The sequence below is a fragment of the Sminthopsis crassicaudata genome, chromosome 3, assembly GCF_048593235.1.
Source record: "Sminthopsis crassicaudata isolate SCR6 chromosome 3, ASM4859323v1, whole genome shotgun sequence".
Classification (NCBI taxonomy): Eukaryota; Metazoa; Chordata; class Mammalia; order Dasyuromorphia; family Dasyuridae; genus Sminthopsis; species Sminthopsis crassicaudata.
In genome coordinates this window covers 449832993-449851117 of record NC_133619.1, presented here as the reverse complement: position 1 = coordinate 449851117, position 18125 = coordinate 449832993, and positions in this window count along the sequence as shown.

The following is an 18125-nucleotide window of genomic DNA, read 5'->3' as shown; positions in this document are numbered from 1 at the left end:
ACTCCGCACTCATCAAAATTTTATCAAAGGGCAAAGAACATATATATATATATATATATATATATATATATATATATATATATATATATATATATATATATATATATATATATATATAGACAGTTGGCTACAGCAATCTATTTCACTCAACAGGAAAGTAGGAGAGGAAGAAGAGAATAGAAAGAGGAAGTTAAAAAAAGGAAAATAATATTTTCAAAATGATAGCAGTCAGAAGCAAAATAGACTATTGAGGAGGGACAGGTAAAAGAAAGAAAAAAACGAATAAACAGAAAAAAAAAGAATAGAGAGAAATGCACAGTGAGTAATTGCAGTTGTGAATACAAATAAAACAGAGGCAAAAATCAGAAACCGAGAATCCAATAATAGTAAAGTAGAAATAGGTACAAAGAGTTAAAATAGGAGGCTGAAGAAGCATTTATCAGGTGAGGTTTAAAAAAAAATGTCAGGGAAAAGAATCATGGTCTCAGAGAAAGCAACAGTAAACCTAATAAAAATATAATCTGGGAAACTATGTTTTCTCAAAGATAACATCAACAATAAAGTAATTTCAAAATTAAACATGTGTGTATGCACCAAATGGCAGAACGTCCAAAAATATTTTTAGTAACACTTTATTTTTCCAATTACAAAAATATTGTTTTCAACACTTGTTTTTGTAAGATTTTGAATTCCAATTGTTTTTCTCCTTCCTTCTCTTAGGATCCCCCTCCCTAATACAACAAGCAATTTGATATAGGTTATATATGTACAATATTTTTCTACTATTTTTATTGATTTAAGTTTTTATTTTCAAAACATATACAATGATAACTCTTTGTACCTATTTCCCATTTCCCCTCTCCTTTCCTCCTACCCATTCCCCTAAATGTCATGTAATTCAATATATGTTAAACATGGTAAAAAAAAAAGTTAAATCCAATATAGGCATACATATTTATACAATTATCTTGCTGCACAAGAAAAATCAGATCAAAATGTAAAAAAAAAGAAGGAAAATAAAATTCAAGCAAACCACAACAAAAAGAGTTAAAATTCTGTGTTGTAATCCACCCTCAGTTCTCCCAGTCCTCTCTCTGAGTGTAGATGCCTCTCATCATCACAAGATAATTGGAACCAGCCTGAATCATCTTATTGTTGAAAAGAGCCACATTCATCAGAGTTGATCATACTATAATCTTCTTGTTGCTATGTACAATGTTCTCCTGGTTCTGTTCATTTCTCTTAGCATCAGTTCATGTAAATCTTTCTAGCCCTCTCTGAAATCATCCTGCTGATTATTTGGTTTTTAAAAAAGAATGAAAATCAAATTAACAGCAGTAAAAACTGAGAATATTATAGCAAGTTTCTTTGATAAAAGCTTTATTTCTCAAATATTACATGGAACTGAATCAAATTTTGAACCATTTCCGAATTGAGAAATGTATCCAAAAATATGAACAATTTTCAGAAGAAGTCAAAGAGATCTATAGTAACATGAAAATTCTTTAAATTGTTGAGACCCTGGATATCTTAGAATCAGCTGGAGTCAGGATAAGCAAAAGTCTTTATTCTTGGTCTTTTGGGATCTCTGTCAGGGGATCAGATATAGGAATCTCTACACCTCATCCCTCTCTCTCCACCACCAAAGAATGATCCTCCTCCTCCTACTTCTCCTGCTGATCTTTCGTCCCTTTTCTCACCATACCCACAGATCAAGCCAGCATAGAGTTGAGTAGAGTCATCCTCCAAACATGTCAATAGAGAATTGTCCAATTGGTAATTAGCCTTAAGTGTTAGGTTAAGTTCATCTGTTCAGTTCTAGCCCTTTACATTAAATCACTATTGATTGGAGAAATGCAAACTAAAATAATTCTGAAACATAACTCCATACCTATTAGATTACCTAAAATGACAAAAAAGGAAAATGATAAATACTGGCATGGATGTAGAAAAGTATGGTGGAGTTCTGAACTGGTTCAATTACTCTGGAGTAGAAATTGGAATTTTACTCAAACGGCTAGAAAATTCTACCTGTCCTTTCATCCATCAGTACTACTATTAGTTCTATATTCCAAAGAGACGAAAGAAAAACAAAAGGGGTCTAGATAATACAATGATATTTATTCCAGCTCTTTTTATGGAAGTAACTGGAAATTTAAGGGGGCGCCCAATTGAGAAATGGGTGAACAAGTTGTAGTATATGATTGTGATGGAATTATTGTTTTTATCGTCCTTCATTTAAAAGAAGATCAATGAAATCACAGGTGTGAGGTAATTAGATTTATAATTTAAGAAAATCAGTTTGATAGCTAAGTTGAGGATGGACTGGTGTGTAAAGAAATTTATGGCAAAAGAACCAACTAGAAAACTGTTGTAATAGTCCAAGTATGAAGTGATGAAAGCTTTGGTGACAGTAGTGCCAAAGGAAAAAAAAAAGAACAATATATCAAAGATTTGATGAAAATAGAAATGGTAGCACTTAACAACTGATTGTATATGGAGGTGAGAGAAAGAGTAAAGAGTTGAAAAGGACACCTGGGTTACATGCTTCAGTGACTGAGAGGTTGGTAGTATTCTTAAAGGTAATAAGTAAATCAGAAAGACAAAAGGATTTGGAGAGAAAAATTATTTTTGATATATTGAGTTTGATATTTATAAGACGTATTGTTAGAGATGTCTAATGGGAAGCTGGAGATGTGAAATTGTAGGTCTTGGAAAGTTAAGGATGAACAAATTGATGAGAAATTCATTTGCATAGAAAAGAGAACTGATGAGATCACTAAGAAAAATAGATTAGGAGAAAAGAAAGCAGCCCATAACAGAGCCCTGGGACATACCCACAGTGAGCAAATATGTTTTCTTGGATAAATAGATTTACTCACTATTTGCTGTTTGTGCTGCTCCTTTGTTTAACCAATATTTAGTTAAAAGGGTCTAAGCTGGTAAACAGAGGGTTATCTTCCTCCTTAAAAGCAACCAGGGAAATGACTTTTATTTTGAACAGCAACAAAAATCCATCTCTGTAAACCAGAATTTTTTTTGAGGGGGGGATCATATACACATACACACACATATACATATAGACACACACATGTATATATACTCATATATACTACATTAAAATTCTATATGCATATGTATACATGCATTTATGTGCAGGTACAATATACATATATATGTATATGTATTTATGCACATATTTAAGTGTGTAAAATTCTAACATGATATCCTCAGAGCCTGGAGAAAGGAACTCCCAGTCTGACAACAATTATATGGCCTGACTGCCCCTCCTAATGACTCCCAACTAGTGTAGTGTGGGCATTGACCCATTCACTTCTCTGAAAATATAGGCCAGACTTTAAGCCATATCTAGCCATGCTACCCATAAGCTCTTTCTATACATTTATACAAATCATTTTCACAAATATATCTTACATGGGAACTTATAAATCTTACAACATAAATATGCCTGTTATATCGAGACAATTATGGTTATGTCAAGTCAACTGGCATTTATTTAATCTTTACTACATGCCAAGTGCTTGCACTTGTACACAAAGGAAGGTAAAAGACCACTCCTGACCTCAAAGAGAGCAGAGAGAGGAAAGAAAAAGAGAGAGGAAGAGAAAGAGAAAGGGGAAGAGAGAGAGAATAAAGGGAGAGAATAGATAGATAATAGATACATAAATTTACATTTGTATGTTTGTATGTGTATTCATAAAAATAGTTTATAAATGCTGAATATGGAGTAACAAATACTATCATATAGAATTAAGTCACATTTTAATGAATAGGAAAAGACTTTTTATGTATGTGAATTATCATTGAGCCCATTAATTTTATGCAAATAGATCATTAGTTCACCATAACTAAAGTCAAAATAACTAAAAGAAAAAATAAAACAAGAAAAAAGTAATTCTGAGAAAAAATGATAAGAAAGAAATGAAAAGCATTCAAAAGCATTGGTTTGTTTTTTTTTTTAATTGGAAATGAACACCAGGACACTGATGCATTGCTGGTGGAGTTGTGAAAGAATCAAACCATTCTGGAGAAAAATCTGGAATTATGCCCCAGAAGTTATCAAACTGTGCATACCCTTTGATCCTGCAGTGCTACTACTGGGCTTATATCCCAAGGAAATACTAAAGAAGGGAAAGGGACCTGTATGTGCCAAAATGTTTGTGGCAGCTCTTTTTGTAGTGGCTAGAAACTGGGAAATGAATGGATGTCCTTCAATTGGAGAATGGTTGGTTAAATTATGGTTCATGAATGTTATGGAATATTATTGTTCTGTAAGAAATGACCAACAGGATAAATACAGAGAGGCTTGGAGAGACTTACATCAACTGATGCTGAGTGAAGTGAGCAGGACCAGGAGATCATTATACAGTTCAACAACAATGCTGTATGAGGATGTATTCTGATGGAAGTGGATATCTTCAACATAGAGAAGAGCTAATCCAATTTCAATTGATCAATGATGGACAGAATCAGCTACACCCAGAGAAGGAACACTGGGAAATGAGTGTAAACTGTTAGCATTTTTTTTTGTTTTTCTCCCCAGATTATTTTTACTTCCAAATCCAATTCTTCCTTTGCAACAACAACAACAACAACAAAATTCGGTTCAGCACATATATATTGTACCTAGGATATACTATAACATATTTAATATGTATGGGAATATCTGCCATCTAGGGGAGGGGGTGGAGGGAAGGAGGGGAAAAATTCGGAATAAAAGGAAGTACAAGGGATAATGTTGTAAAAAAATTACCTATGCATATGTACTGTCAAAAATGTTATAAAATTAATTTTAAAAAAATAATTTAAAATAATAATCTATTGGCCTTATTAATAATTGCCCTCCTATAAAATCTTTCAAAAAAAAAAGAAATGAACACCAGAAATGACAGGTGCTACTATAATTATCTTATTTAGAAGGTCAACAAATATAAATTAACTTATACAATAAGAAGACTGAAAGAGCCAATAATTCAACTTAGGCAACAACATTTGACTTATTTGTCAAATGTAGAGGGATGACTTCCAAAGGCAACAATAAGTTAGTATATAAATTTGCTTATAGAATTTTATATAAAAAATAATGGACATTTATTTATGTTTTGCATTGTCTCATAAAGAAAAGACAAAAAGGGAAGAGTAAAAAAAATGTTCACATTATTTTGACAAAATATCCATTACTTTTAGATAAATGCCTAAAAGTCATTCTCTGGGCATTTAGGTATGTCTATGGAAAAAGAACTACAAAATGAAAAAAAGTAAATCATCATCATAACATTTTTCCCATCAAAACACTCCATGGAAATACAACATGTAGCACCTAATGCCACAACCTCAAATGGACTAGTAGAGATGGTAGAAATGCCATTATAGAAAACAAAGAAAGGAAAAACAAGTGAAATAGATCAAGTATAAAATGAAAAATATCCGTGCTGGGAGAATGTTAAGAGATCCTTCAAAAGGTCTCTGGAGAGGAAGTTAACACAAAGCATGGAAAACATCATTAATTTAAAAAAAAAAAAAAAGTTAACCAATAGGATCTCAATACTTACCACTCTATATGTCTACTCTCCAATTTATACAAAATCTCCATGAAAATCTTATATAGACACAAAAAAAGCACCATCAATGTGGTTATTAATAGAAAAGAAGCAGGCTTTCTCATGAAATTTTCTCATGATATTCAAAATGAACCATGCCTATAACATTTCAAAACTAACTGAAAGATGTATAAAATGTAGAATCCCATTGTTCTTGTTGCTTGTTAGGAAAAAATATGATCTGGTAGAACAAAGTGCTACTTTATAGTCTCTTACAGAAAGATGACTTTTATTCATAACAACTGAATTATCTTAGGGAAATTGGAAAGCTGCTTTTCTGATCTCATCTTTTTAATTTGACATTATATTTGCGTTGCTAATATATTATCAAGGCATATTATATAATACTCTCCATAGAATTAAAAATGACTATATTATAAAGTATTTAATAAAAGGTGCTTGGTGGGCATGAGTAGGTTGGAACATATAATCAATGAGGAACTATGAAGGAAAATGGAACCAATAATAAGGAATTTAATGAAAGGAAGAGAAAATGAACTAGTTACATAGAAAGAATGAAAGGTGGCCTGTGGAGGATGGTCAAAGTACTTTTCTGAAACACTTAAAATGTTAGGTGAAACTAAGATGGCTTCTAGCAGATATAATAAACTGATAGGAGGATATGTACAAAAATTGTATGACATTGGCAGGCATAGATTGGTAGTTCACATCACTTAATGGAACTTCTCTGTAAGTAAAAACACAAATACATTTAAATATTTATATATTATTATTATTTTTTTTAATCATGGATTAGCTCCACAAAAGCTCATTCCAATCTTAGGATGGTAGTTTATATAAGCATGGTGATTTTAACTTAAGAACACTAGATTCTATTTTGTAATCTGTTCTGAGGAAGTCAGTGGGATAGAGCATCGTTTGGAATCAGGTAGTTTGTTCTTAGATACTTGCTAGCAGTGTGATCTTAAGCAAGTCACTTATCCTCTTCCCCAAGTTCCTTCATCTGCAAAATGGTAATAATATCATCTATGTCCTATGGTTTTAGTGCGGATCAAATGGAGTATTAGTAAAGCTTCTAGTACATAGTAAGCACTTAATACTTATTACCTTTCTCCATTTATCTTTTGTTTCTAGTCCCTTTTAACTATTTTGTTTGTCTTCTGTTTAAAGACCACCTTCCTTGGATGAGAAAACAGAAGCAAAGGAAGATTTGATAGTTCTGACTTTTCTTCATAGTCTGCTATCATTACTCCAAACACCTAACTCCTTAACTAATTAGTTATTTTTTTCCTTGATTTTTAATGCTTTCATGTGGATATGTTCTAATTGTTTTATAAATTATAAAGTCTGAATTATTATGAACTTAATGTGAATTATCTTCAGCTTTAAAAAAAAATCTTATGAAACAAAAGTATACTGTCCTATCATAAAATAGTTACAAAAAAACTTCATTGTTTGTCTCTGTAAGATAGGTTAAATACCGCCTTCTTTTTCATTTGCTGCTGTTGCTGTAGAATTATTCCAGGCCTGTCTAATTCTTCGTGACCCTATTTGGGGTTTTCTTGGCAAATACACTGGAGTGGTTTTTCATTTTCTTCTGCAGATCATTTTATAAATTTTACAGATTTACAGATTTTACTAGAACAAAGAGGATTATGCGGTTTCTCTAGGATCATACAGCTAATAAGTATTTGAGGCCAGATTTGAACTCATGAAGCTATGTCTTCCAGACTCGAGGCTCAGGACTCTATCCACTATGCACTTTAGCTGCCTATTCTTTTCCATCCCTCAGAACACTGATTATTTGTAGGATTTTAAAGTTTAGATGATGTATTTTGGGGAAATAAGAAAGTAATATTTAAGATTCTGTCGCTTACAATGATGTTATTTACATAGTCCCAATAATATCTCCATCACAGTTTTTTTTTCTTTTAAAAAACATAATCTCTACATGTAGTCGCAAATTGCATTCCCTTTGGCCAATTCTATAAAAGCAAATTAGCAAAAGCAATGCTTATTTAGCATAGAATAGGATAGACTTTCTGGAACAGGGAATCCCAGAAAGTGGTTCCAGAGCTATAGTTCCATAACAACGTTATTCACCACTGAACCCACAATAAACCCCACTAATTTGTACCAAACTGAAAAGAAATAATATTTATAGTCCAACTTTCATAATCATACTATTCAAATTTCTAGTGTAGATATTTTCTTTCTGAATGTTTTTAGATTTTAGTGCAATTGTCAAGGATTCTGATAATTTCTATAATCTATATTATAAAAAGAAAAAGCTGAGACTAACAAATGTCTCCTATTATTTTATTAATACAGAAAGAGTATATTTAAATAAAAGAATTGGAAAATGCCCATGACCAGATACTTGTGCCTTTAACACAACCCACTTTTCTTCTGCCTTACTTGGTAAGTTCACATTTTTGTTCATTGTTCCAGACAAACTGCTAATATTACACCACCAGTTTGCCATGGCAACAGTGAAAGGGAGCAATAGAATTTTAAATATTAAATTTTAATCAAGGATTCTGTCCAGGTTTGAGAGTATGGCTCTTTTGGATGGACACAAATATTCAGTACAATACAATAAGTTGCCAATGACACAGGATAAGAGGTTGGAAGTGGTAACAGTCTGAAAGCAGGGAAATTATACAGGAAAATTAGCCTTAATTATAAGAAGAAAGCACAGGCCACTGTCAGCAACAGAGGAATCCATGAAATATTTCAGTGAAACCTGCAAACATCTGAATCTAAATTGCACTACCATATATGGATACTTTCCCAACTCATTCAGCTTTTTTGTTTTCTTCTCTTTAAGTAGACAACAGCTTCTATATAGATAAACATATTTTCCCTTTTTTATACATATGTACACACTTATTCCAAAGAGTCTAACAGAAGTACTTTTGCTTATTAAAATAGGAAATTTTAAGTAGATCCTTTGACATATTAAATATACTGGAGATTAATTTGCCTTATATTTCTTTTTTTTTCTAAGAACTTATTTCTGGAATCCTATACCATAAACAATGAAGGTAGTCCTGAGAAATGGCCTATAAAACATGTCAAAAGAGTATTAAATTTGTATACTCAAACAGAATTATTCTGGTGCGTAGTTCATCACAACTTATTTAAGTAGATGGTACACTCATAATAGTGTAGTCTATATGATGCCAAAGCAAATTAATTTGACTTATTAATTAAACTATTTTAAAATAGTATAACCAAAACAGTAGGATGATTGTATTTTTTATCCTCCTACCATTTTTGGTCCATTGTTTTTTAATCATGGATTATTGAAAATCTTGACAATCTTACTGATTAATTTTTAATTTTACTTTTAATTAACAAATCTATTTTCATACCCCTGTCATTAAAAGAAAAGAAAAACAAAATCCTATTGACAAATAGGCATAGTTAAGCAAAACGTATTCCTATATTGGCCATGTTTTAAAAGTCTAGATTACAATCTGCAGCATAGGTTCATCATTTCTCTTTCAGGGGGTGAGAAGCATATTTAAACATAAATCTTATGGAATCAGGATTGGTCATTGTGATAATCAGAATTCTTAAGACTTTCAAAGTTATTTGTCTTACAATGTTGCTGTTATTGCATAAACTATTTTTGTTCTCTTTAATTCATTCTGTTTCAGTTCATATAAGTCTATATATGACTTTTATATACAATATATGTTTTTCATATACTATTATCTGTTCAGTCATTTTCCAGTTGATGGACACTCCTCACTTTTGTACATATGGCATTTTTCCTTTTTGAAAAAATCTCTTTGGAGGATAGGCCCATTAGTTGTATCATTGATTCAAAATTAATGCACAGTTTAATCAATTTTGGGGATACAATTTCAAATTGTTTTCCAGAATGACTAAATCAATTCATAATTCTAGCAACAATGCATTAATGTGCCTGTTTTGCTAACAGTTATTCCAATATTTTTCATTTCCTTTTATCAGCTTTTCCAATCTGATGAAAATGTGACACTTCACAGTAGTATTTTTACTCTTCTAATTATTAGTGATTTAGATCATTTTTTTCATATGTAGATAGATACCCTGGATTTCTTTAGAAAACTATATGTTCATAATCTCTGAACATATTAATTTTAGAATGGCTATTATTCTTATAAATGTGAATCACTTCTTCATGTCATTTACAAATAAGACTTTTGCAAAGATTTCCCCAGTTTTCTGGTTCCTGATGCTTGTCTCCCTGCATTTGTTTTGTTTGTGCAAAAATTTTTTCTGTTCACTTTTAATAGTTTTTTAAAGGAAACCCCATCATGTAATGCTTTCAACAATTTCCAAACTAGTATCATAATATTCAGTGCTTTTCTTCAAACCCAAATAAACAGGGAAGATAACAATTAAAGAATACAAGTGATAGCTAGAAAAGACCTTTTGATGAATAAAACAAATGCACGTGTAAGTTCCTTGAGGACAGCAGCTGTTTTCTTCTTATTGCCTATGGCTCCTAACATAGTACTTGGTGCACAGAGTTATCTCAAAAAGTATTTTTTCATTGAGTGTGGGCTACAATGAATGTATATAAGCACTAGAGAAAATCTTGTTATTCTGTGATTTTATTAGCCCAATATTTCCTCCTTTTGAAAAGCCTAACCTGAAAGGAGAATATAAATTGAGGTCAGAGAAGGATTAGGAAACTTCATTTTTTTCCTATTTTTCCTGGGAAATTATAGATACAGCACCTCCAAGATGCAAAGGGCAATATGTGAAGGGAGGAGGGAATGACACATATGGTTGGAGATGCCTTTGAATGTATGGAAAGAGGAGGTAAAAAATTCATTTAATTAAATTCCTTTATTAAGTCCAGATTCTTTGCATTCACAAAAAAAAATCTTCTGTAATTGCACCATGCTCAGTACAAGGATATGTTTGTCCCCTGTGGAAGCTTAATAAATATTAATAATGAGGATGAGAAGGTGATGAATTTGTGGTATTTCCTTCTCCTTTACTTGATTTAGAAATTCTATGTATTCTTTCACTCTTCCTTAAATCCAGAGATTTGGATAGCTATAGCATAATAATCTTCTAATATTAATACTATCCAGTGTTTTTTCTCTAAATCCAATTGGAGTATAAGACTGAAAAAGAGTATACAGACATTTTAATAAAAATATTATAGAATAATCATTAGTAAATCTGGTAAATGTATTTTGAGGCCTTTTTTCTTTAGTATTAAGTAGCATCTATATCAACTACTTTTATTATACAAAAAAATAAAAAATGATTACTCACTAGAGATTTTTCCCCCATTCTATAACATAGTATTAAAAGTTAGGTTTTTACAAATTTTAGAATACATCAGTTTTCTGTGGCAATAACACATAAACTAAATATCACAAGAAAAAAGATAGGTTATATATGCGCACACACACACACACACACACACACACACACACACACCCTTAAGCTGGGTTACTTCATTGATACTGAAATATTACTAATTAAATAATTCTACTTCTATAATTCACTAAAAAAGTGTGCTAGTAATATTTGAAATATATTTCACCCATTTAAAGATATGGAGCTTTTTTATTACTATTAAGGGCATTTTAAACATTATCAGAGAAAACAGCTAAACAGTTTCGATAGAATTGTAACTAAATAGATGCCAGAACTGAAGAAAATGGCAGGGGATAGAGAAACAGGAGAGGAGAGTCAAATTCTAATTCTAGTTTATATTTTAATAATATCAGTTACTAAATTTAAATTTCTTATTTTCTCTAGGCTTTTTAGTGTAAGGATGAGATGCCAAAAAAAGAAAACAAAAAGAAAGAAAAGAAAGAAAGAAAGAAAGATAGAAAGAAAGAAAGAAAGAAAGAAAGAAAGAAAGAAAGAAAGAAAGAAAGAAAGAAAGAAAGAAAGAAAGAAAGAAAGAAAGAAAGAAAGAAAGAAAGAAAGAAAGAAAGAAAGAAAGAAAGAAAGAAAGAAAGAAAGAAAGAAAGAAAGAAAGAAAGAAAGAAAGAAAGAAAGAAAAAGAAAAAAGTTAATTAAGTCATTCTGGACTATTTCTGTTGCTGGAAAACTACATATAAAATAATGTTCACAAGAAAGTGAAGGTATATAAATAAATCTCATATATTTTTCTAATTAGTATCTATAAGAAACAAAATGTTTAAGGTAAAATGTTTAAGGACAAAATTATATTCACTTTTAATTGGAATGAGTTTTATAAACAAAATGGCCTATTCTTATAATAAAACCACTTAACTAAACTATATGTATCAAATATAGATAGCTTTCTATAACTATATTTTTCTATATATGTGAGCTAGGTTCTATTTTCTATTTTTATGACTCTTCTAAATTGATATATGTTATTGCTCTACCATAAGATACCTCAGTATTGTCGTGTTTAAGACCTTCGGATTTAACCTGACCTCCCCAGAATGGATATCTACACTACAGTATGTTAGGAGACCTTTTTGATACTACTTTGATAATTCTTTGCAAACCTCCATTAGAAACAGAGAAAAGCCACTTCAAGAGTGCACACTTACAGCTTACTGTTTACCTATACACTCATAAGATCAAAACCCCTGGTCTTACTGTTTTTGTTAACAAGGAGCACTAAAAGTCTTCCCACATACTGAGTTTTGGTTTCCATTTTACAATCTGAGATGACAGACGGCACAAAAATGATGAGAAAACTGTGGGGAGGCTTCCAGAAGATTGATTCTCTCATCAGCTGATTCTTTTCTAGTTAGTCTTTTATTGACTACAAAGGTATAGCCAATGCAGAAAAGGAAAACCGGACTGCCCTGTTTAATCCTGAGGGCATTGGCAAAAGGTGATCACTTTTTGAGAAAACAGAGGCCTACAAGGAAATCAGCACACTGTATGAGCCGTTAAGCTGATTTAAACACACAAGGGATGCCTGGGGTTGAGCTCAAGATCTCTGAGGTGTGAGATGAGAATGAAACCATTCCACAGACTAATATTACTGAGCTTTAGTAGCAGGTGGTATAGTTGATCAGTCAGGAACCTGTCATTTGGAGAATAGGCCAATATATCTGAGAGACATGAAAAATCCTTCATTTTTTTCCCTTCCCACCAAGAATAAAAATATTGCAATTTTGAACTTTTGACAATTATCAACTACAAGTTTTCACAATTTAGACACCTGCGATCAATGGACAAAACCAAAATGTTCTTAAATTGTATGAGATTGGAAGCTATAATCATTCATACTGAATGAATCAGATATTTACTTCTGATTTAATCCATCTATGAATGAGACCTATGCATGCTGTTAGCATAACCTCCATTAAGAAGGCAGAGAAAAATTCACCTTGATTATTTCCTCACAAAGGAAAACCCTAAAGATATTAGTTTTGGTTTTCTTTTTTATTTAATTTTTGAGAGACTTTCTGGTGGCTAATTAATTAATCTTCTCCTTGCTGGCACTCTATAATTTAGCAAATTTGGAGATGCAGATTGTAGCATATGGCAAACAAGCTATGTACTTTGTACTCACCCCTTTAAGGATGTGAAATGAGGCAAATGATGCTAAAAGTCTCCTTTTAGACTACATTTGTCATGGCCCAAATCCCATCATTCCCCGTTTGCCAGTCCCTTTTATGGAACTGAGATTTTGATGCATGACTGTGGAGCATTGTTACCTAAAGAACACAATGTATTTAATCATAAAGAACAGAAAGGCAATATGGTTTTTTAAATCAGGTATACTTCATTTTAAAAAATTGTTTCACATGAAAATCTGAATTAAAAAAGATTTGATTCAATTCAGCCAAAATTTAAAGTATCTATAGTAAACAGATCAATTGCTAATGTTGAGGGGAATGTAATGTTTAGGTTCAATATGGCCTCTGTAAGCATATACTTACAGTCTAGTAGGGAGATGTAATTGATGCAAATGTACTTAAGTATAATGCAAAACAATTAAATATATTAGGAAAGTGCAAAAGTATTTCTCTCTAAGAGCTAATGGGGGTGGAGGGAATAAATAAGAAGGCATTTGTTTATTTGCAAAAAAAAAAAATATTTCACTATAGAGTTGTTGGTATACAACAAGCTCTCACTTTAAATGATTAAATTTATAGAATTCAATTAACCCACAATTTTCACATGTGTTATATAAGGTGAGGTCTATCTGCATCGATTATATTTTTGTATAACTTTACAATAGTTTTACATTGATACATTTTATTTATTATTTATACATTACATGCATATATACATTATTTTAATTCTTTAAAAATATGAGATCAATTACTCCCTCATATTTTATGCATTTAATGCTAAAATCAAATTAAATCTTAAGAGTCTCAGATTGATATTATTGTACATTTTTAGTTGTCATTCTACATATAGACATGAGCTTTTATAATTGTTTAAAGGGAAATGGAATATCATGAGGCTACTCATGATTATCAATATATTACTAACTAAAATATAAGCTCATTGAGGGTAGGGTGGATCTATCTCTGATGACTTATGAAATGTCTTAATGTAGATGACAGATACTTTATATTCATTATATTAATCTAACATTACCAACATCCATATTTAATGAATGTTTACAAGATGAATAGGATGTATCTCTTCTAAATACCATGAGAAGATTTGGTCCCTGACTCCTTGGCATGTTGAAATCTAAAATGATAACACAAGTGTATAGATACATATAAAATGACTGATTTGCTGGTGCAATTGTTGCCAGTTGAAAACAAACATTATAATATTATATGCTGTACACTTACATTTTTTTCTGATGATATATGGGAAATCAGATGACAACATAGATAAATTTAAAGACAACTATTTTAATAAACTTTTTAGTTTGGCTTTCTCCTCTTAGACTGATAAAAGTACATTATAAATCCTACACTTCATATTATTTCTGCCTGTTATCACAGCAATTTATATAACAGGCCAAATATGGCACATATGCATTATCCAATACTTTAGTCCAAATATGTGAATTTATGAATAAAATCTTCTTTGTAAATTCTAAATTTAGAACCTATTCAAATATTGTCATTAATTAGGGTTTGAGAAAAACTTAATTTCAGTTCTTTGAGAAAAAAAAACACTGATATTATAATTATATGATCTCCTTTTTTCTAATATCAAAACTAGCTCTGTCAATGTCAAATTATAAACTCAAGGGAACAGGGGTAAAATTTTTATGTTGCATGTACTTGACAGTAGACCCATACTCAGATTAGAGCAGTAATATAACAAAATCATTCATGTTTAGTTGTCTTTAAGGTCCAAGTAAAAGTATTACTTATATATTTACCATATTGAAAAAGCAAACTTTTTCATAACTGTAGAAAAATAACACTTTCAATAGGTCTCTTAGGAGAGAAAGATGAAATATGTATGGGGATACATAAAATTTAACCGGAAAATTTATATAATGCTTTCAAAACACTATTTCCCATTTACCCTAGAATCTCATAAGCAAAACATTAAAATAAACACTTAAAACTTACTCTATAACAGGTGAATTTTAAAGGGAGGCAGTGTGTTCTGACTTCACTCATTACTATTTATTCACATAGGAAAAGCTGCATGCAATTTTCAAAATAATGCCCCATGCTCTGAAAGAAAATCTGAATAATTTTAGCCAATATTTAACCAATGAAAGTAAAAAGGAGCAATTCAGCACTCAGAAACACACACATATATGCATATGGGCGCACACACATGCATATGGACACACACACACACACACACACACACACACACACGCACTTTCCCGTTTTCTCTCTCTCACAAAACTCCAGAGAAAGCACACCTTTATTTCTTTTAAAATCTGCCTTTGAGGATTCCAATTAAAGTCAATCAGGAAAAAAAGTTCTGAGAATCAACAGTTAAATATATCATCACATTCTTCTGGGTTCATTTCAGTCCCCCTCCAAGTTATCACCTTCTCGTTTAAAACAGTTCAATCATCTAATATACAAGCATAATTAACAGCTTATTTCAGGCTTGCTTTTCATGCAGGACTTGGGTGCATCTGGCACTGATCTAGAGCTATGTCCTGGGCAAACCACCAGCTGGAAGGACGTTGCTATATACCTCACTGGGGAGCATTTAATGGAGACTTTATTTTAAACAGAGTCTCCAGGATTGCTAAACAGTTTGTTGAAGGTTTGAGATTCCTGACTTACATTGGCAATTCCTTCCTAATTCAGAAACACATACATGGTCATCAGAAGATTTGGGTTTATATAACACAGTATGACAGGAAGTGCAGGTTGAGACATCACTTTGCTAATTTAAAACACAGAATGAGCCAACTTAATTATTCAGACAAATAATAATATTTTATATTTTATTTCCTATATCTGTGTTCTTATGAGTTCATTTGGATAATTTTAGTTCATGTTGTGCTTCATAAAACTGTCATCCTACAATCATGGTGTGATTATATTGGGGAAACTTAGAAGAAGCATGAATTTACTTCCTCTCTCGGCTCACTCATTCATTCATTTATTTAATTAATATTTATTCATTCCCTTTTAGTCATAATACTGGGAGGCATTAGGGGGAAAACAATAAATAAAACTGCCTCCCCTCAAGGACCTTAAAATCTAGTCATGATGATTAATAAAGCAATAAGGAATACATTAGAATAGAAGAAAAATGAGAAGACTGTATTGTGAATTCATATAATGCAGTGGTCTCTATTTTCTAAAGGCCACAAACAATATAGAAGACTGGTTTGCAAAAGTAATATAACTATTCTTTCTATTTTAAGTCTTTAATAGATCAGTATCATGCTGCAAATGATCTGCTCTCTCATTGATATAGATCAAAATCATGCAATCTCATACTATATAATTATTGCCCATGTTCTCCCATTGATCCTCTATTATATAATTACTCAATATAGTGGAGGGCTATCAAATTCTGGGTCTTTTTGTGCTTGGTGAAGTACTTTGGCTCTTCCTCACTTTTATTTTATGACAACATATAGGTCCCAATTTGTGGAAATAATGAATCCTCTGAAGTTATTGCATCATTTGAATTCTGACTATATATTTCCATTAGGATGGAAATTACCATATTTAACATGATTATAACTCCAAATAGTATGAATTTTAATACATGTGATCATTTCAGGGGATTCATTATTCACACTAATTGGGATCTGGCTGTGTGTTTTGCAATTGATCATAAACTCTCTCGGTGAGGTACCTTACATTATAGTCATAGGTCACAAAGTATCATAGCAATACCCCAAGGTGGTCATTAATAAAAAGAAAGGATCCAAATGCACTCTAATTTTTATAGTAGCAAAGAAATTGAACTAAAGTAGATGACTTTTGAATGGGGAACAGCTAAACAAATTGTGGTACATAAATGTAATAATCTGGTTACCATGAATGATTGGGAAAACTTACATGAACTGATGCATAAAAGAAGTAAACAGAGCAAGAAAAAAAATATGTTAAATAACAGGTCCAATGGAAATGGAAAGAATAGTAAACAAACAAACAAACAAACAAAAGCTCAAACTAATTGGCTGCAAAAGAATAAAGAACAAGCCTGATACTACAAAAATGATATGAAGATATGTTTTGACCTGACTCCTTTGCAGAGGTAGGATTTCCATAGATATAGAACACTTCATATAAAGATAGATATCTTTATCTATTGACTGGTTTTGCTGATTTTTTTCTCTTCTTATAAAAAAATATCCTTTTTTAGCCAGAAGAATTTTTGGAATGGAAGATGGTGTGTGTGTGTGTGTGTGTGTGTGTGTGTGTGTGTGTGTGTGTGTGTGCGCGCGCGCGCGAGCGTGCGGGTGTATGTATTATTAATGTTTAAAAGATTATGGGAAATAGTGCAATATGTCACAATAAAATTTAAAAGCAATGAAATAAAAAAGAAGTGTATTCAAAGCTCGTAGTGAGTCTGGAATAGCATTCATAGATGAAAATGGAAGGAGATTCCTCCCCAAAAAAGTACATATTTTTAATATTTCTGTAAGAATATATGCCATCATTAGAAACAAAGGTTCCACAATTTTCTGTCTCAATTCCTCAATATGTTATAAAAAATAGAAATTACACTTAAAAAGATGAAGTATCTTTTTAAGACATTTCTAAATATCCAACATTACAATTTATCCTTTGGAGTTTCCTGATTCACTAGAACTTCAGGTGGTTCAGAGATGGGTAAAGAAGAAAAGGAACACCTAATTTCTCCTCTAGCTACTCACAGTTATCAAGTCAATCCAACTGTTTTGACTAAAGTATCTGATCAATAAATTTCCAACATGTTCAGTTCCATCATATCAGTTAAGGCAACGAAACCAGATCCAAATTAAATTGATAGTTAATCAATTAAATTTACATTTAAGAGCTTTAGATCTTTTAAAAATATCGAAGGAAATAAAAAAAAATCCTTCAGATTAGGGAGGAGATAAATAAAGCAAAGTTTATATAGCAAAACCCTTGAACTCTCCCAACCTTTAATCCTACTCAGACTCTGGATCCCTAAAACATAGCTTTT